The sequence below is a fragment of the Schistocerca cancellata genome, chromosome 9 (genome assembly GCF_023864275.1).
Source record: "Schistocerca cancellata isolate TAMUIC-IGC-003103 chromosome 9, iqSchCanc2.1, whole genome shotgun sequence".
In the NCBI taxonomy this organism is placed as follows: domain Eukaryota; kingdom Metazoa; phylum Arthropoda; class Insecta; order Orthoptera; family Acrididae; genus Schistocerca; species Schistocerca cancellata.
This window is the reverse complement of record NC_064634.1, coordinates 216,070,547-216,085,744: the sequence shown is the minus strand read 5'-3', so window position 1 is coordinate 216,085,744 and position 15,198 is coordinate 216,070,547.

Sequence of the window (15,198 nt, the reverse complement as noted above, 5' to 3'; positions counted from 1 at the left end):
TGCTACAGAAGCTAAGGGAACTTCACAGCAAACATAAACTTAGCCAAAGCCTTGTAGACAAACAAAAATTACACGAACCGAAATGTAGTGTGAGGAGGGCTATGCGAGAGGCGTTCAACGAATTCGAAATTAAAGTTCTGTGTACTGACTTGGCAGAAAATCCTAAGAAATTTTGGTCTTATGCCCAAGTGGTAGGTGGATCAAAATAAAATGTCCCGACACTTTGTGACCAAAATGGTACTGAAACAGAGGATGACAGACTAAAGGCCGAAATAATAAATATTTTTTTCCAAAGCTGTTTCACAGAAGAAGACTGCACTGTAGTTCCTTGTCTACATTGTCGCACAGATGATGAAATGGTAGATATCGAAATAATCGAAATAAATGACAGAGGGATAGAAAAACAATTAAAATCGCTCAAAAGAAGAAAGGCCGCTGGACCTGATGGGATACCAGTTCCATTTTACACAGCGTACGAAAAGGAACTTGCCCCCGTTCTTGCAGCGGTGTACCGTAGGTCTCTAGAAGAGCGTAGGATTCCAGAAGATTGGAAAAGGGCACAGGTCATCCCCGTTTTGAAGAAGGGACGTCGAACAGATGTGCACAACTATAGACATATATCTCTAACGTAGATCAGTTGTAGAATTTTGGAACACATTTTATATTTGAGTATAGTGAGTTTTCTGGGGACTAGAAATCTTCTATTTAGAAATCCACATGGGTTTCTAAACAGAAAATTGTGTGAAACCCAGCTCGCGCTGTTCGTCCTCGAGACTCAGAGTGCCATAGACACGGTTTCCCAGGTAGATACCGTGTTTCTTGACTTCCGCAAGGCATTTGATAAAGTTCCCCACAGTCGTATAATGATGAAGGTAAGAGCATATGGACCATCAGACCAACTGTGTGATTGAAATGTTCCTAGATAACTGAACGCAGCATGTCATTCTCAATGGAGAGAAGTCTTCCGAAGTAAGAGTGATTTCAGGTGTGCAGCCGGAGAGTGTCGTAGGACCGTTGCTATTCACACGATATATATATATATATATATGGCCTTGTAGATAACATCGAAAGTTCACTGAGGTTTTCGCGGATGATGCTGTAGTATATCGAGAGGTTTTAACAATGTAAAATTGTACTGAAATGCAGGAGAATCTGCAACGAATTGACATATGGCGCTGGGAATGGGAATTGAGTCTCAATGTAGACAAGTGCAATGTGCTGCGAATACACAGAAAGAAACATCCTTTATCATTTAGCTACAATATAGCAGGTCAGCAACTGGAAGCAGTTAATTCCTTAAATTATCTAGGAGTAGACATTAGGAGTGATTTAAAATGGAATGATAGAAGAGATAGAGAAGATCCAACGGAGAGTAGCGCGCTTCTTTACAGGATCATTTAGAAATCCCGAAAGTGTTACGGTGACGATAAACTCCAGTGGAAGACTCTGCAAGAGAGACACTCAGTAGCTTTGTACGGGCTTTTGTTGAAGTTCCGAGAACATACCTTCATCAAAAATGGCTCTGAGCACTATGGGACTCAACTTCTGAGGTCATTAGTCCCGTAGAACTAGTTAAACCGAACTTACCTAAGGACATCAAAAACATCCACGCCCGAGGCAGGATTCGAACCTGCGACCCGGTTCCAGACTGCAGCGCCTTTAACCGCACGACCACTTGAGCAAGCTGTCAGCGAGCGTAATCTATATACAGATACTACATATGGGGAGACAGGGAACTGTTGCGAAATCATGCCGTTTACAAACTGCTTCGAAACAGTGGATTATTTGAAGTAAAAAACAGATTTGAGGAAAGCTGTTTCAGCGTAAATCAGACTGTATTTGGCAACACAAAAAACCAGTCAAAAGAAAATACGAACAACAACAGCCAGCACACGTGTGATTGCAATAAGACGCTCGAGGCATCAGTAGTTGTTGAAAACGACCTAGATACGCCAAAGGGGAACAGCAAGATTTAAACACGCAAATTCACAGACATTTCTTGTAAGCTACACTCTGCGGCTCTGAAACAGATTAACCAACACCTTATTAAAGAAAGTTAACCATGCTATTCAAGAATATTGAATTTTGATGCTTTGTGCAATAAAGATTGAATCTAATAAAGAGGCAAATGCACGGTAAAATATCACTATCATTAATTCAAATTAGGCTATAAGTTACAAGAAATAATGTGCCACAGGTGGTGTGTTATTCGCAGCGCATACGGACGCGGATAAACAAAGAACCCACTGTAGCAACAATAGAGAGTGATGTCTCAGTGTGGACTGAGTCCGAGAGAGTTTTGGGAAACGGGAAGCACCGTGTGGACACCTAGTGCAAGCTGAAAGCAGGATGTGACGGTACCTATATAGTGCAAGACTGTCATTGCGATATACACTGAAGCTCCAAAGAAACTGGTATTGCATGCATATTCAAATATACAGATATGTAAACAGGTAGAATACGGCGCTGCGGTCGGCAACGCCTATATAAGGCAACAAGTGTCGGCAGGTGTTGTTACATTGGTTACTGCTGCTACAATGGTAGGTTATAAAAATTTAATTGATTTTGAACATGGTGTTATAGTCGGCGCACGAGCGATGGAATAGAGCATCTCCGTGGCAGCGATGATGTGGGGATTTTCCCGTACGACCATTTCACCAATGTGCTGTGAATATTAGGAAACGGGTAAAACATCAAATATCCGGCATCGCTGCCGCCGGAAAAAGATTCTGCAACAGTGTGACCAAAGGCGACTGAAGAGAATCGTTAAACGTGACAGATGTGCAACCCTTCTGCAAAATGATGCAATTTAAATGCTGGGCTATCAAAATGTCTCAGCGTGCAAACCGTTCAACGAAACCATCGACACGGGCTCTCGGAGCCGAAGGCCATTCGTGACCCCTTCATAACTGCACGACACAAAGCTTTACGCCTCTCCTGGATCTGTTAACGCCGACATTTTACTGTTGAAGACTGTAAGCATGTTGCCCGATCGGATGAGTCTCGTTTCAAATTTTATCCAGTGGATGGAGGTGTATGGGTATGGAGTCAATCTCATGAATCCATGGACGTTGCATGTCGGCAGGGGATTGTTCAAGCTGGTGGAGACTCTGTAATAGTGTGGGGCGTGTGCTAGTGGAGTGATATGGGATCCCTGGTACGTCTAGATACGAGTCTGACAGGTGACACGTACGTAAGCGTCTTGTCTGAATACGTGCATCCATTCATGTCAGTTGTGCATTCCGATGGACTTGGACAATTCCAACAGGACAATACGACACTCAACACGTCCAGAATTGCTACAGAGAGACAGAGTTTAAACACTTCCGCTGGTCATCAAACTCCCCAAATATAAACATTATTGACCATATCCAGGATGCCTTGGAACGTGCTGTTCAGAAGAGATCTCCGCACCGTCGTACTCTTAGGGGTTTACGGACAGCCCTGCACGATTCAAGGTGTCAGTTCCCTCCAGCACTACTTCAGACATTAGTCGAGTCCATTCCACATCATGTTACGGCACTTCTGCGTGCTCATGGGGGCCCTATGCGATCTTAGTCAGATGTACCAGTTTCCTTGGCTCTTCAGTGTATGTAGTACTACTGTAACTAAATAGAAGGTAGTTGGTATTACAGAACAGGAGTATACTATAACTGGTGCAAGAAAATGAAGCACACAGAGTAGGAGGCTAACTGAACATTAAAGTTCACGGGTTGCGAGAGAATAAGATATACTTCAATGGATGCAAATATGAGGCCATGGCTCTGCATCTCCTTCTGGTTCAAAAAAGTGGCTCTGAGCACTATGTGACTTAAGATCTGAGATCATCAGTCCCCTAGAACTTAGAACTACTTAAGCCTAACTAACCTAAGGACATCACACACATCCATGCCCGAGGCAGGATTCGAACCTGCAACAGTGGCGGTCGCGCGGTTCCAGACTGTAGCGCCTAGAACCGCTCGGCCACTCCGGCCGGCATCTCCTTCTGGCCGGAATGCATACACTGGTTAGGTCGCAAAAGGCGTCACAAAGGCGCAGCATCCTAAACATACGCAAGCTGGCAACAATTGTAATTATTTCATCGTGGATACTAGAACTTGGATGGAGTTAACCCCCGGTCTGGTCATACAAAAGTTTTAATGGGGACAGATCTGGGAATCTTGTTCGTTACCGAAGTATCTCGGCACCACGCAGACAGTTCACACTTCACAGAGACAGCACTGTTCTGTTAAAAGATGGCACTCAAATACTGTAATATGAGAGGTAACTCATGAGGGCAAAGTGTGTTCATGACGTACCGCTCGGCCGTCAGAGTGACCTCAATCACTACTAGTCGTGACTTGAAGTCATACCAGAATGCTCTTCGTGAGAACACGAGTAATATTGCTGTGTCTCTCCAAAACATCGCTGCCATACTTAGGCGAAGATCATTCTTGATAGTGTGGATCTGGAGTTCACAAATGACATAATAGGACGCCATTCGTAAACACTCTGTTTTCCAGTGACGGAAGCCCTCCAAACACAGCTGTCAGTGTTGTGGTATTAACGGAAGTCTACGCGTGGGACAGTAATTCCCTAGTCCGGCTGTTGCTGGTGTCCGAGCAGCAGTGTGGGAAGACACACACCATGTTGTGCGGACTCCATTACTTGTGTTGGGATGACAGGCGCAGATGTGAGAGGGTTGCGATGTATTTGGGTCACAACGAGGCAGTCAGCGCTTCTGGTTGGTCAGACGTGGTCGGCCGGACGCTTAACGAAGAATATACCTGTCATGTTCCCACTGGAACGACCCTTGGATGAGGTGCTTTGATCGTTACTGAATCCTTGAATATCCGCTTTCTCAACTGAAACAACCTGCACTGTTTCGTACAATTTCATGCGGATCTCGGTTTTGCTGAGGAATTCCTTTTTTTTTTCCTCCATGACTTTCAGTTATTAGTATTCCTTGGTCAGATCAGAATCTTATTTGAGAATTTTGTATATACGCAGAAGACAACATCACAGTAACTCCGAAAAAGTTAGTCATCCTGAAATGCTTAAGTTCACTAAAACTAGACTTCGGTAAAATTATAATTATAAATATAAAAACATTTCATAGTCGGCAGGTAAACATGGAATTCAGCATTTAAATGTACCTAAATAGATGTTACTGTTGACATTTTAATGTCTATGTAACACGATAGAAGTCATATTTCATACATTATTGTCTTTGGTAGTATGGTGGCACCAAATCTGGCAGACAGTAGTTGTTCTGAGTTGTGGTTAAGTTACGGACTCTGTTGGCAATGCGTTCTCGCTTCCCACGCCCGGGTTCCCGGGTTCGATTCCCGGCGGGGTCAGGGATTTTCTCTGCCTCGTGATGACTGGGTGTTGTGTGATGTCCTTAGGTTAGTTAGGTTTAAGTAGTTCTAAGCTCTAGGGGACTCATGACCATATATGTTAAGTCCCATAGTGCTCAGAGCCATTTTTCTTGTTGGCAATGTACTGGACTTGTTATGAACAATTTGTTATTCACATAACTGTTTCAAGATTTTGGCTCTTTATGTGAAAAGAGCTGTGAACTCCTGTGGCACTCGTATGACAGGGAAGCTCTTAATGAAAGTGTGTAGTTCTAAGAAAAGTATTTCATTTTGTCAAAAGCACGAACCTCCTTTAGGAGTATCTGAGAGGAATTTAGCTGCCCCAGGGCACTGGTACTCCAACAACATAAGCCAATATGATCTTCTTGTATTTTCTATCACAGCAACTGTTTACTATCCATTTCGTTGCAATAAATGTGGTGTGCATATAATACGCAGGGCTGATACTTGATCCTCCAGCAATGGGCTGGTGACATTGTGGAAGAGTGTTGCAGGAGTCTTGTCAATTATCCTTACCCTAGCATCCTGTCGTCACTGTGTTAATTCTAGGTGGTCTAGACAGCTAAGCTGTTTGTCGGTGGCTTTCTTCTATAGAGTGCTGCAGAGAGCGGCGAAAATTTTTATACTATTCACGATTTTACCGCGCTCTGGTTACATCTGAAACACGATTTTCGTTTATTTTCAAGTCAACGTTTGAACAGTGCTGTGACCTCACGTTAGTCGTGCTCTGTCAACATTCGAATCGACAGCGGTTACACGTAACAAGTGTGTAAGTGCCATCCCTTATACTCGTATGTTCGTCACGTTAATTGCTGGTGGTCACAAATCTATGTTTCTGGTATTTTTACCCAAATAGTCTTCTTTGTTAACTTATTGTAAAGGTCACTTTGGTGCCTGATGCTGTGTAAAAAACCTAGTAAGCAGCCGTTTCATAATGGGGCTTGTGAGCCAGGCTCTTAAATAATCTTGGTTGCAATTTGTCATGCTGTAAGCTACTCATTGTTAATCATTAGGTGGTTAAATTACTTATTACTTAGTTCCTAAAAATCGCTTTTTAATTCTATGCCATCACTACTGTCAGTATTTCCAGTGAGGTGAGTCAGTTCCTGAGAAGTCTGTCTGAAATTTACGCCACTTGTATTTGTGTATCTAAGCTTAAACTTTAAAGTGTTCACTGGCTGAAGTTATACAATTATTGTAATTCTTCTAAAAATCTGTTCACTGGAGTGCACTTTGCTGTAACGCCTTCTACCAATTTTAACAATTTATATGGTAACTGAAACTTTATTCTACTGAAATTGCGTTACATCGAAATTTGCAAAAGCGCAATTTCGTTTCCTAACTTAGGTTATGTAATGGTTACCTAGGCTCTGTGAAAATTATGTCAGTTTTGAAACCTATTCTTGAGTTACTGTCAGTCTGTAAGACTCGTAGTTAGCTTGAATTCATGTGCGTTGCCATCGAACTGTTAAATTGTTATTCTTGTAGCATGGTGTCTAGAAGCTTTAATATGAAGTAAGGGTATGCGATGTTTAAATTTGAAGAAAACCTGAGTTTTTAGCTTTAAAATTAAAATCCAGTCTTCGCTTAATAAATCATTTTTTGGTAAAATGTGGAAAGTGTTTCGGCCCAGCATCTTTCCACTTCCTCCTCGCTCTCGCCACTACGCAGGTACCGCATGTTGCAGTCAACTTCTGTAACTGAGTAGTCAGTGTATGCTGGTATGCTGCGAGGAGCTGGTTTCGAATCTCAGTACTGCCAAAAAAATTTCCGTAGTAGGAGGAGTGGAACAGGGAGTAATCAGCCTCATGACGGCAACTGAGTAGCTCTACTTCAATGAGCGGTTCCAAGGTCTGATAATTCGGCTACACGGCACCGATAGTGCTTTGCTGACCACATGACTCTCGATACTATGCCCGCATGACTCCAAATGGCAGGGAGTGACACAGCAGCCAGTCGACATCCCTTGGTTCTTCAGTACCTTGACGAAGAGCTGATTTTAGTGTGCTTGGTATACAATGGCACGCAGCTCATGTGGGAACCGATGATATGTGTAATCGAGTATCAGAGCTGGAGATCATGCTTCCGTAAAATAAACATGCTGTGGGCTGCTAAATATGTGGATCAAATGGTAGTTCTCGTTTAAATTAGTTAGAGACTTCACTGAGAAAATCTTTTTTCATTATTGGAGTTTTTCCAGAAGCAAATAATGTAATGTTTCTTCTCTTATTGTTATTTATATGATTGTTATGGTAGCAGTGTGTGTTGCATTTGTTCCTGCCCCTCGTGCACTATGACCCTTAGATCCTCCATTATAGTGAATGTGGTCCTCGTGAAGTTATTGATTCCATATTTGCACTACAGTCATTGGATCCTGACCAATGCAAAGAGCAACATCATGAAACGGCAACCAGAAGTCTTCGTGGTCCGTGATCCTGACACTGTCGAAATCCGACATGTGCTAGCAGACGTGTACCACGACCTCTTTACAGAAAAATAAATATTCAAATATAATCTTTCTCTGAGAAACGCGATTCATTACCTTTTCTTACACACAGAGCGAAAATACTCCTAGACACTTTATGTGGTTGCTTTTGAAACGCTAATTATTTGCATCTTAGCGCAGTATGGCATTTGTTGCATGCCTTGCTCATGATGTTACAATTTAGTGTCTATGAAATGTACACTAAAGAGCCAAAGAAACTGGTACACATGCCTAATACAATGTAGAGTCCCCGCGAGCACGCGGAAGTGCCGCAACACGACGTGGCATGGACTCAGCTAATGAATAACGTAGTGCTGGAGGGAATGGACACCATCAATTCTGCAGATTTATCCTTAAATCCGTAGAAGAACGAGAGGTGGAGATCTCTTTTGAGCATCACGTTGCAAGGTATTCCAGATATGCTAAATAATGTTCATGTCAGGGGAGTTTGGTGGCTAGGTAAAGTGTTTAAACTCAGAAGAGTGTTCCTGGAGCAACTCTGTAGTAATTCTGGACGTGTTGGGTGTCGCATTATCCTGCTGGAATTGTCCAAGTCCGTCGAAATGCACAATGGACATGGATGGATTCAGGTGATCCAACGGATGTGTGCGTCCGTGTCACCTGTCAGAGTCGTATCTTGATATATGCGGGGTCCCATATCACTCCAAACTGCAAACGGCCCACACAATTACAGAGACTCCACCAGCTTGATCAGTCTCCTGCTAACATGCAGGGTCCATTGGTTCATGAGGTTGTCTCCATACCCGTACACGTCCATTCACTCGATGCAATTTGAGACGAGACTCGTCCGACCAGGCAACATGTTTCCAGTCAACAACAGTCCAACGTCGCTGTGGACGGGCCCAGGTGAGGCGTAATGCTTTGTGTCGTGCAGCCATCAAGGGTACACGAGAGGACCTTCGACTCCGAAAATCTGTAACGATGATGTTTCGTTGAATGGTTCGCGTAATGACACTTGTTGACGGCCAAGCATTGAAATCTGCAGACATTTGCGGTAACGGTTGCACTTCTGTTACGTTGAACGATTCTCTTGAGTCGTCGTTGGTCCCGTTCTTGCGGAATCTTTTTCCGGCTACAGCGATGTCGGAGATTTGACGTTTTACCGGATTCCTGATAGTCACCGTACATTCGTGAAATGGTGGTACGGGGAAATCCCCAGTTCATCGCTACCTCGGAGACGTTGTGTCCCATCGCACGTGTGCCGACTGTATCACCGCATTCAAACTCATTTAAATCTTGATAACATACCATTTTAGCAGCAGTAACCAATGTAACAACTGCGCCAGACACTTTTTGTTTGGTATGGGCGTTGCCAACAGCAGCCCCATATTCTGCCTGTTTACATATCCCAGTATCTGAACACGCATGCCTAAACCAGTTTCTCTGGCGCTTCAGTGTATTTCTTCCACGTTCGCACTGTGATGACAAAATGCTCGTGGCTACCGCAAAACTCCAATAACTTTCCAAGGCTGTTAAAAATTGTAATGTTAAGTGATAGCACGGGTACAACTATCAAGGACCCAACCACAAACTCTGTAGATGTAGCTGAGGTCACAGCTTAAAAGGCCTACAATCGATTTACAACTAAGAGATGCATATTTTTACTTTTACTTTCGAACAACCATGTGATTTATATTTCTTATGATATCTCCACACCTTCACATGATTATCTCGAACTTACGTATTCGGTGAAGATGTTTGCGGAATGATCCGTAATTCAGTTCCATGTGGATTATGGCATTCATGAATTTTTATTCAGCTTAATTGTGTGTCACGATGGCTTCGGGGGAATATTTTGTTGAAATTGTCACTACTCGCATACTAACGATAAATATTCAACTTCCCATTGGCCCTTGTCCTTTTGGATTTATTTATTAAGTTTTGGCGGATTTCATACGAATAATTGCCATATTCTGTGGATTATTTTTCTTGAGAAGGCCTGCGTATCTTGGAGTAAGTGTCTACAAGCCGTTAAAATCCAATGTCTTGTACTGCGATCCATGCAGGTAATGTAAAGTTGCACGTATAGTTGCTGCTTCCGCAGGAAAACTAGAACTTTCAGTGAGGAGCGAAATCAGTTCCAGGTACCCCGTGGTAGTTCCCAAGAACTAGAAACCCACTCTATCATTACCTCTGGCTTTGGAGACATAATTAAGTTTCCGGAAATTGGGATGTCATCGATACAGGTTTTTACTAAATGCCCTGCTCCCGCGAATGGTATTGTTGAAATGGGGACCATGACGACCTCTGAAGTCATTTCTTTGCATTGGTAATCATCAGTAGCACAAGGTGGCGTTCTTCGGAGATTAGATGAAATATCTCTTAAACATGTGAAACGAGACCATTATTGTGATATCTGGGCAGCCTGTGTTCTCCGTTAATTTTTCCTTGAGACAGTCTACCGATTTTTTTTTTGCATCAGCTAGTGTTCAATCGCAGGAATTCTTATCAGAAATAATATTTCATCATGAGGCGTTGGGCAGTTCTGCAGCTTCCGCTAATAGTGAATTTGTTGGCGTAGAAGGCGAGTCCTGATGAAGCTAAAATGAATATTTTTCTAGTTTCGAAATTGATTTCCTGTTACCTCTGCAGAACAACGTGTTAGCTTAGTCGATTTTAGATTTACTGTAGGGTAACAGCAGAATATTGTGATCCGATGGCCGCCATACTCTTGATACAGAGCGCAACAAGTTGAGACAAGACTTGATCTTCGCTAAGTGAGGCGTGATTCCATTAACATTTTTAGAATTGTGTTCTGACTCTTAGGATTGAAAAAGTGTGCAGTTACTCTCGTCTGTGTTTAATCCCTGTAGAATACTTAACCTGCCAAAGTTAACACTAGCTGTCTTGAGAACGGAAAGCTGTAAGCTTTTATATGACAATCATTTCTCTAATTGTGACATTGATGAACTCATTACTCTCCTCGATTCTTCAAGGTTGGCAGCAGAAGTTATTGTACTTACATCATTAGCATACTTAAGCACTTCAATATCTCTTGCAAGCTTGATTCCCGTGTCCACTGTGTAAACATTGAACAGTAATGGGCCTAGAATCCGTCCCTTCGCTAGACCAATGACTAACTGTTACCACCTAATATCACAAAGACTAATCCGATGTCAAACGAACAATGTTATCAGCAGAAGTAGGGGTTAATTTTAATACGATAATCGAAACACATGTTGCAAAATTATTTGAAGTACAATTAAGTGACACGTTAAAAAGAGATCAACACTTAGATAAACCAGTGAAGACGTAATTATGTAATACCCTTAGAAGGGATTTTCAATGTGTTGATCTAAGCCTAGAGAATTGACATATTTTGCGTATCTTTATTTCTTATCTCTCATGGCACTGCATTCTTGGGCAGTATCCTAAAGATAAACAGTTTGTATTCGAGAGAAACGAGCACTAAGAATATTGTAGGCTCGCCGACGATTTTACATATTTAACAAGCTTTTTTAAGGATCTTGGTATTCTACTAAATTATTTATGCAATAACCGCTTTGTGGTTTGTTGCTGATAAAGTGTGGTAAAGCTGCATGACAAGTAGTAAAGCACTGTGAATAGAACTCAATGTCCTAAATGTGGGCAAATATCTTCTTTAAGAAATGTCATTGCAACCAAATAAGTATTAAGCGACCAGTAGCATGCAACCAGCAGCTAGACTGCATTACTGTATTATTGTATTTTTCAAAAATTTAATATAGACTCGTTCCATATTCCAAACATTCTTCTGCTTAAAGGTTCTGTGGCATTTATACCCCATTTTAGACCACGTTTTATCATACACTACTGGCCATTAAAACTGCTACACCAAGAAGAAATGCAGATGATAAACGGGTATTCATTGGACAAATATATGATACTAGAATTGACATGTGATTACATTTTCACGCAATTTGGGTGCATAGATCCTGAGGAATCAGTACCCGAAACAACCACCTCTGGCCGTGAAAACGGCCTTGATACGACTGGCTTTGAGTCAAACAGAGCTTGGATGGCGTGTACAGGTACAGCTGTCTATGCAGATCCAACACGATACCACAGTTCATCAAGAGTAGTGACTGGCGCATTGTTGCTCGACCACTATTGACTAGACATTTTCAATTGGTGAGAGATCTGGAGAATGTGCTGACCAGGGAGCAGTAGAACATTTTCTGTAACCAGAAAGGCCCGTACATGACCCGCAACATGCGGTCGTACATTATCCTGCTGAAGTGTAGGGTTTCGCAGGGATCGAATGAAGGGTAGAGCCACGGGTCGTAACACGTCTGAAATGTAACGTCCACTGTTCAAAGTGCCGTCAATGAGAACAAGAGGTGACCGAGACGTGTAACCAATGGCACCCCATATCATCACGCAGGATGATACGCCAGTATGGCGATGACGAATACACGCTTCAAAGGTGCGTTCACCGCGATGTCGCCAAACACGGATGCGACCCTCATGATGCTGTAAACAGAACCGGGATTCATCCGAAAAAATTACGTCTTGCCATTCGTGTACCCAGGTTCGTCGTTGAGTACACCATCGCAGGCGCTCCTGTCCGTGATGCAGCGTCAAGAGTAACCGCAGCCATAGTCTCCGAGCTGATAGTCCATGGTGCTGCAAACGTCGTCGAACTGTTCGTGAAATGGTTGTTGTCTTGCAAACGTCTCCATCTGTTGACTCAGAGATCGAGACGTGGCTGCACGATCCGTTACAGCCATGTGGATAAGATGCCTGTCATCTCGACTGCTAGTGATACGAGGCCGTTGGGATCCAGCACGGCGTTCAATATTACCCTCCTGAACCCACTGATTCCATATTCTGTTAACAGTCATTGGATCTCGACGAACGCGAGAAGCAATGTCGCGATACGATAAACCGTAATCGCGATAGGCTACAATCCGACCTTTATCAAAGTCGGAAACGTGATGGTACGCATTTCTCCTCCTCACACGATGCATCATAACAACGTTTCATCAGGCAACGCCGTTCAACTGCTGTTTGTGTATGAGAAACCGGTTGTAAACTTTCCTCATGTCAGCACGTTGTAGGTGTCGCCACCGGCGCCAACCTTGTGTGATTGCTCCAAAAAACTAATCATTTGCATATCACAGCATCTTCTTCCAGTCGGATAAATTTCGCGTCTGTAGCACGTCATCTTCGTGATGTAGCAATTTTAATGGCCAATAGTGTATACTGCGATACAATGTATGAGGATTCCCGCTGCTGTGAGTTAACGAGCAGGCGTTATCAGTAGAATGCACCGCCGTATAAATGGAAGGTGGAGAAGATAGCTTGAGAACGAACCTGGGTCCTGCCGAAGTGTGCATATAAAGCTGTGGTTCACATATTACCATTAGCGCGCACGCTTTATATAATTTATATTTATCTCGTTATCTGTGTTGACTACTTCTTAATTACGATTGCAGTAAATTTAACGTCCCATGTTTAGCTTAGTTAAAGTTTTCATTTAATGTCATATGTGACTGACGGACTGCACTGACCAATCACGAGCGGGGGATAAGAGGGCAGGCACGAAACAGTCAGGCTAGCTCGTCAGTCGTTCTAGAGCAGTCTTTTACACTAACGACGTTTCGTGATAAGTTAAAAGTCGAACTAGCTGCGGCAAAAGTTTGTAAAAATTGTCTGGGACCAATTATCCCAAAGGTGAGCCCTCGGCATCGTTTATGTGCGGATCTATACGTCAACAAACTCTTATGACTGTTGTTACGTATTATTATAGTGCTCCTTAACTGATAATTATGGACATCTTCATATTTTGACGGCGCATTGAGTGCTCCATTCGGATGTGTGGCCAAATGAATTCTGCTCCTTCTAATATTTCGGTTGTGTGTTCTTTAGCCATCTACTGGATTAGCCGAAAGATCCACTGATAATTATAAATGGTGTATCAAAAAGAATCATCCGATTTGGGACGTCTGTATTTCTGAAAGTAATGAACATTTAAAATGAATTTTGTTTTTTAATGAACGGGAAACTCATAAAGTTTTTATTATAGATTTTCAAGGGTGTTCAATATGCCCCCCTTGAGATGCACGGCATATGCCAATGCGGTATTAACGTTGTTCCTACGCTGCAGCGAACATGTCTTGAGTTACAGCTTCCATAGCTGCCATTATAGAATGTCTCAGTTCATTCACTGTTATTGGCACATAAACAGAGCCTTTTATAAACCCCTACAAGGAATAATCACATACACTCAGGTCCTGTGACCTCGGAGGCCAGTAATGTGAGGCCGAATCATTTTGGCCAGTGTGACCGATCAATCGATCAGTAAAGTTTTGATTTAAAAACTCCCGGACTTCCAGATGCCAGTGTGGTGGTGCCCCATCCTGTTGGTAAATGAAGTCATTCGAATCAGTGTGGTGAAAGAAAGCATATCGCGAAGTGTGCTTTCTGTTAGTTTTCTCGGCAAAGAAAAACGGACCAAACACTTTTTCTCGCGAGACTGCACGAAACACATTAAATTTAGGAGGGTCCCTCTCATGTTGTACAACTTCATGTGGTTGTTTCGTACCCTATATTCTCACATTATGGCGGTTCAACTTTCCATTGAAATGAAATGTTGCCTCGTCACTAAACACTAAGCGTGGAAGAAACCTGTCATCCTCAATCTTGCCAAGAACGAAATTACAGAACGCCACACGTTGTTGTTTGTCACCTTCAAGAAGAGTTTGCAATAGCAGAACTTTGCATGGCCTCATGTGTAAATGTCGACGCAACACATGTTGAGCCGTAGAACTGCAGGGCGAACGCATTTCTGCGGGCCTCTTGTGAAACTATGGAGGATGCGTTCGACGTCTGTGTCAGACAGTAGGCAACGACCCGGCGATTGGCCTTTACACAAACAACTTGTTTATTGGAATTGTTCATGCCATCATCTAATGCTCTGTGCTGTAGGCGGATCCACAGTATACCTGGTACGAAAGTCACGATGAGCAATTGTAACTGAGCCGCACTACGCAAAACTTAGAACATAAAACTCTTTCCTTTGCCCCGACACCATTTTTACGAGAACAGAAGTGGGATCACGCTGCTGCTACCTATCAGAAACTATGTAAACCTCGAGAGTTTACTCTTTCCAATAGTATGCTGTTCATGCACATATCTGAAATAACGTAATAGTTACGATTTTTTAAAATCGGATGATACTTTTTGATACACCATGTATTCCACGACCTTTGATGCAAACTTTTATGCTAGACAGGCTCTGAGAAAATGTCCATTATAACATTTTTTCCTGACTGAAATTGAAATAATAATAATAATAAAAGAAGTCAGGTAGCGTCATAGTAATTTGAAATTTTATTATCTTAGTGTCGA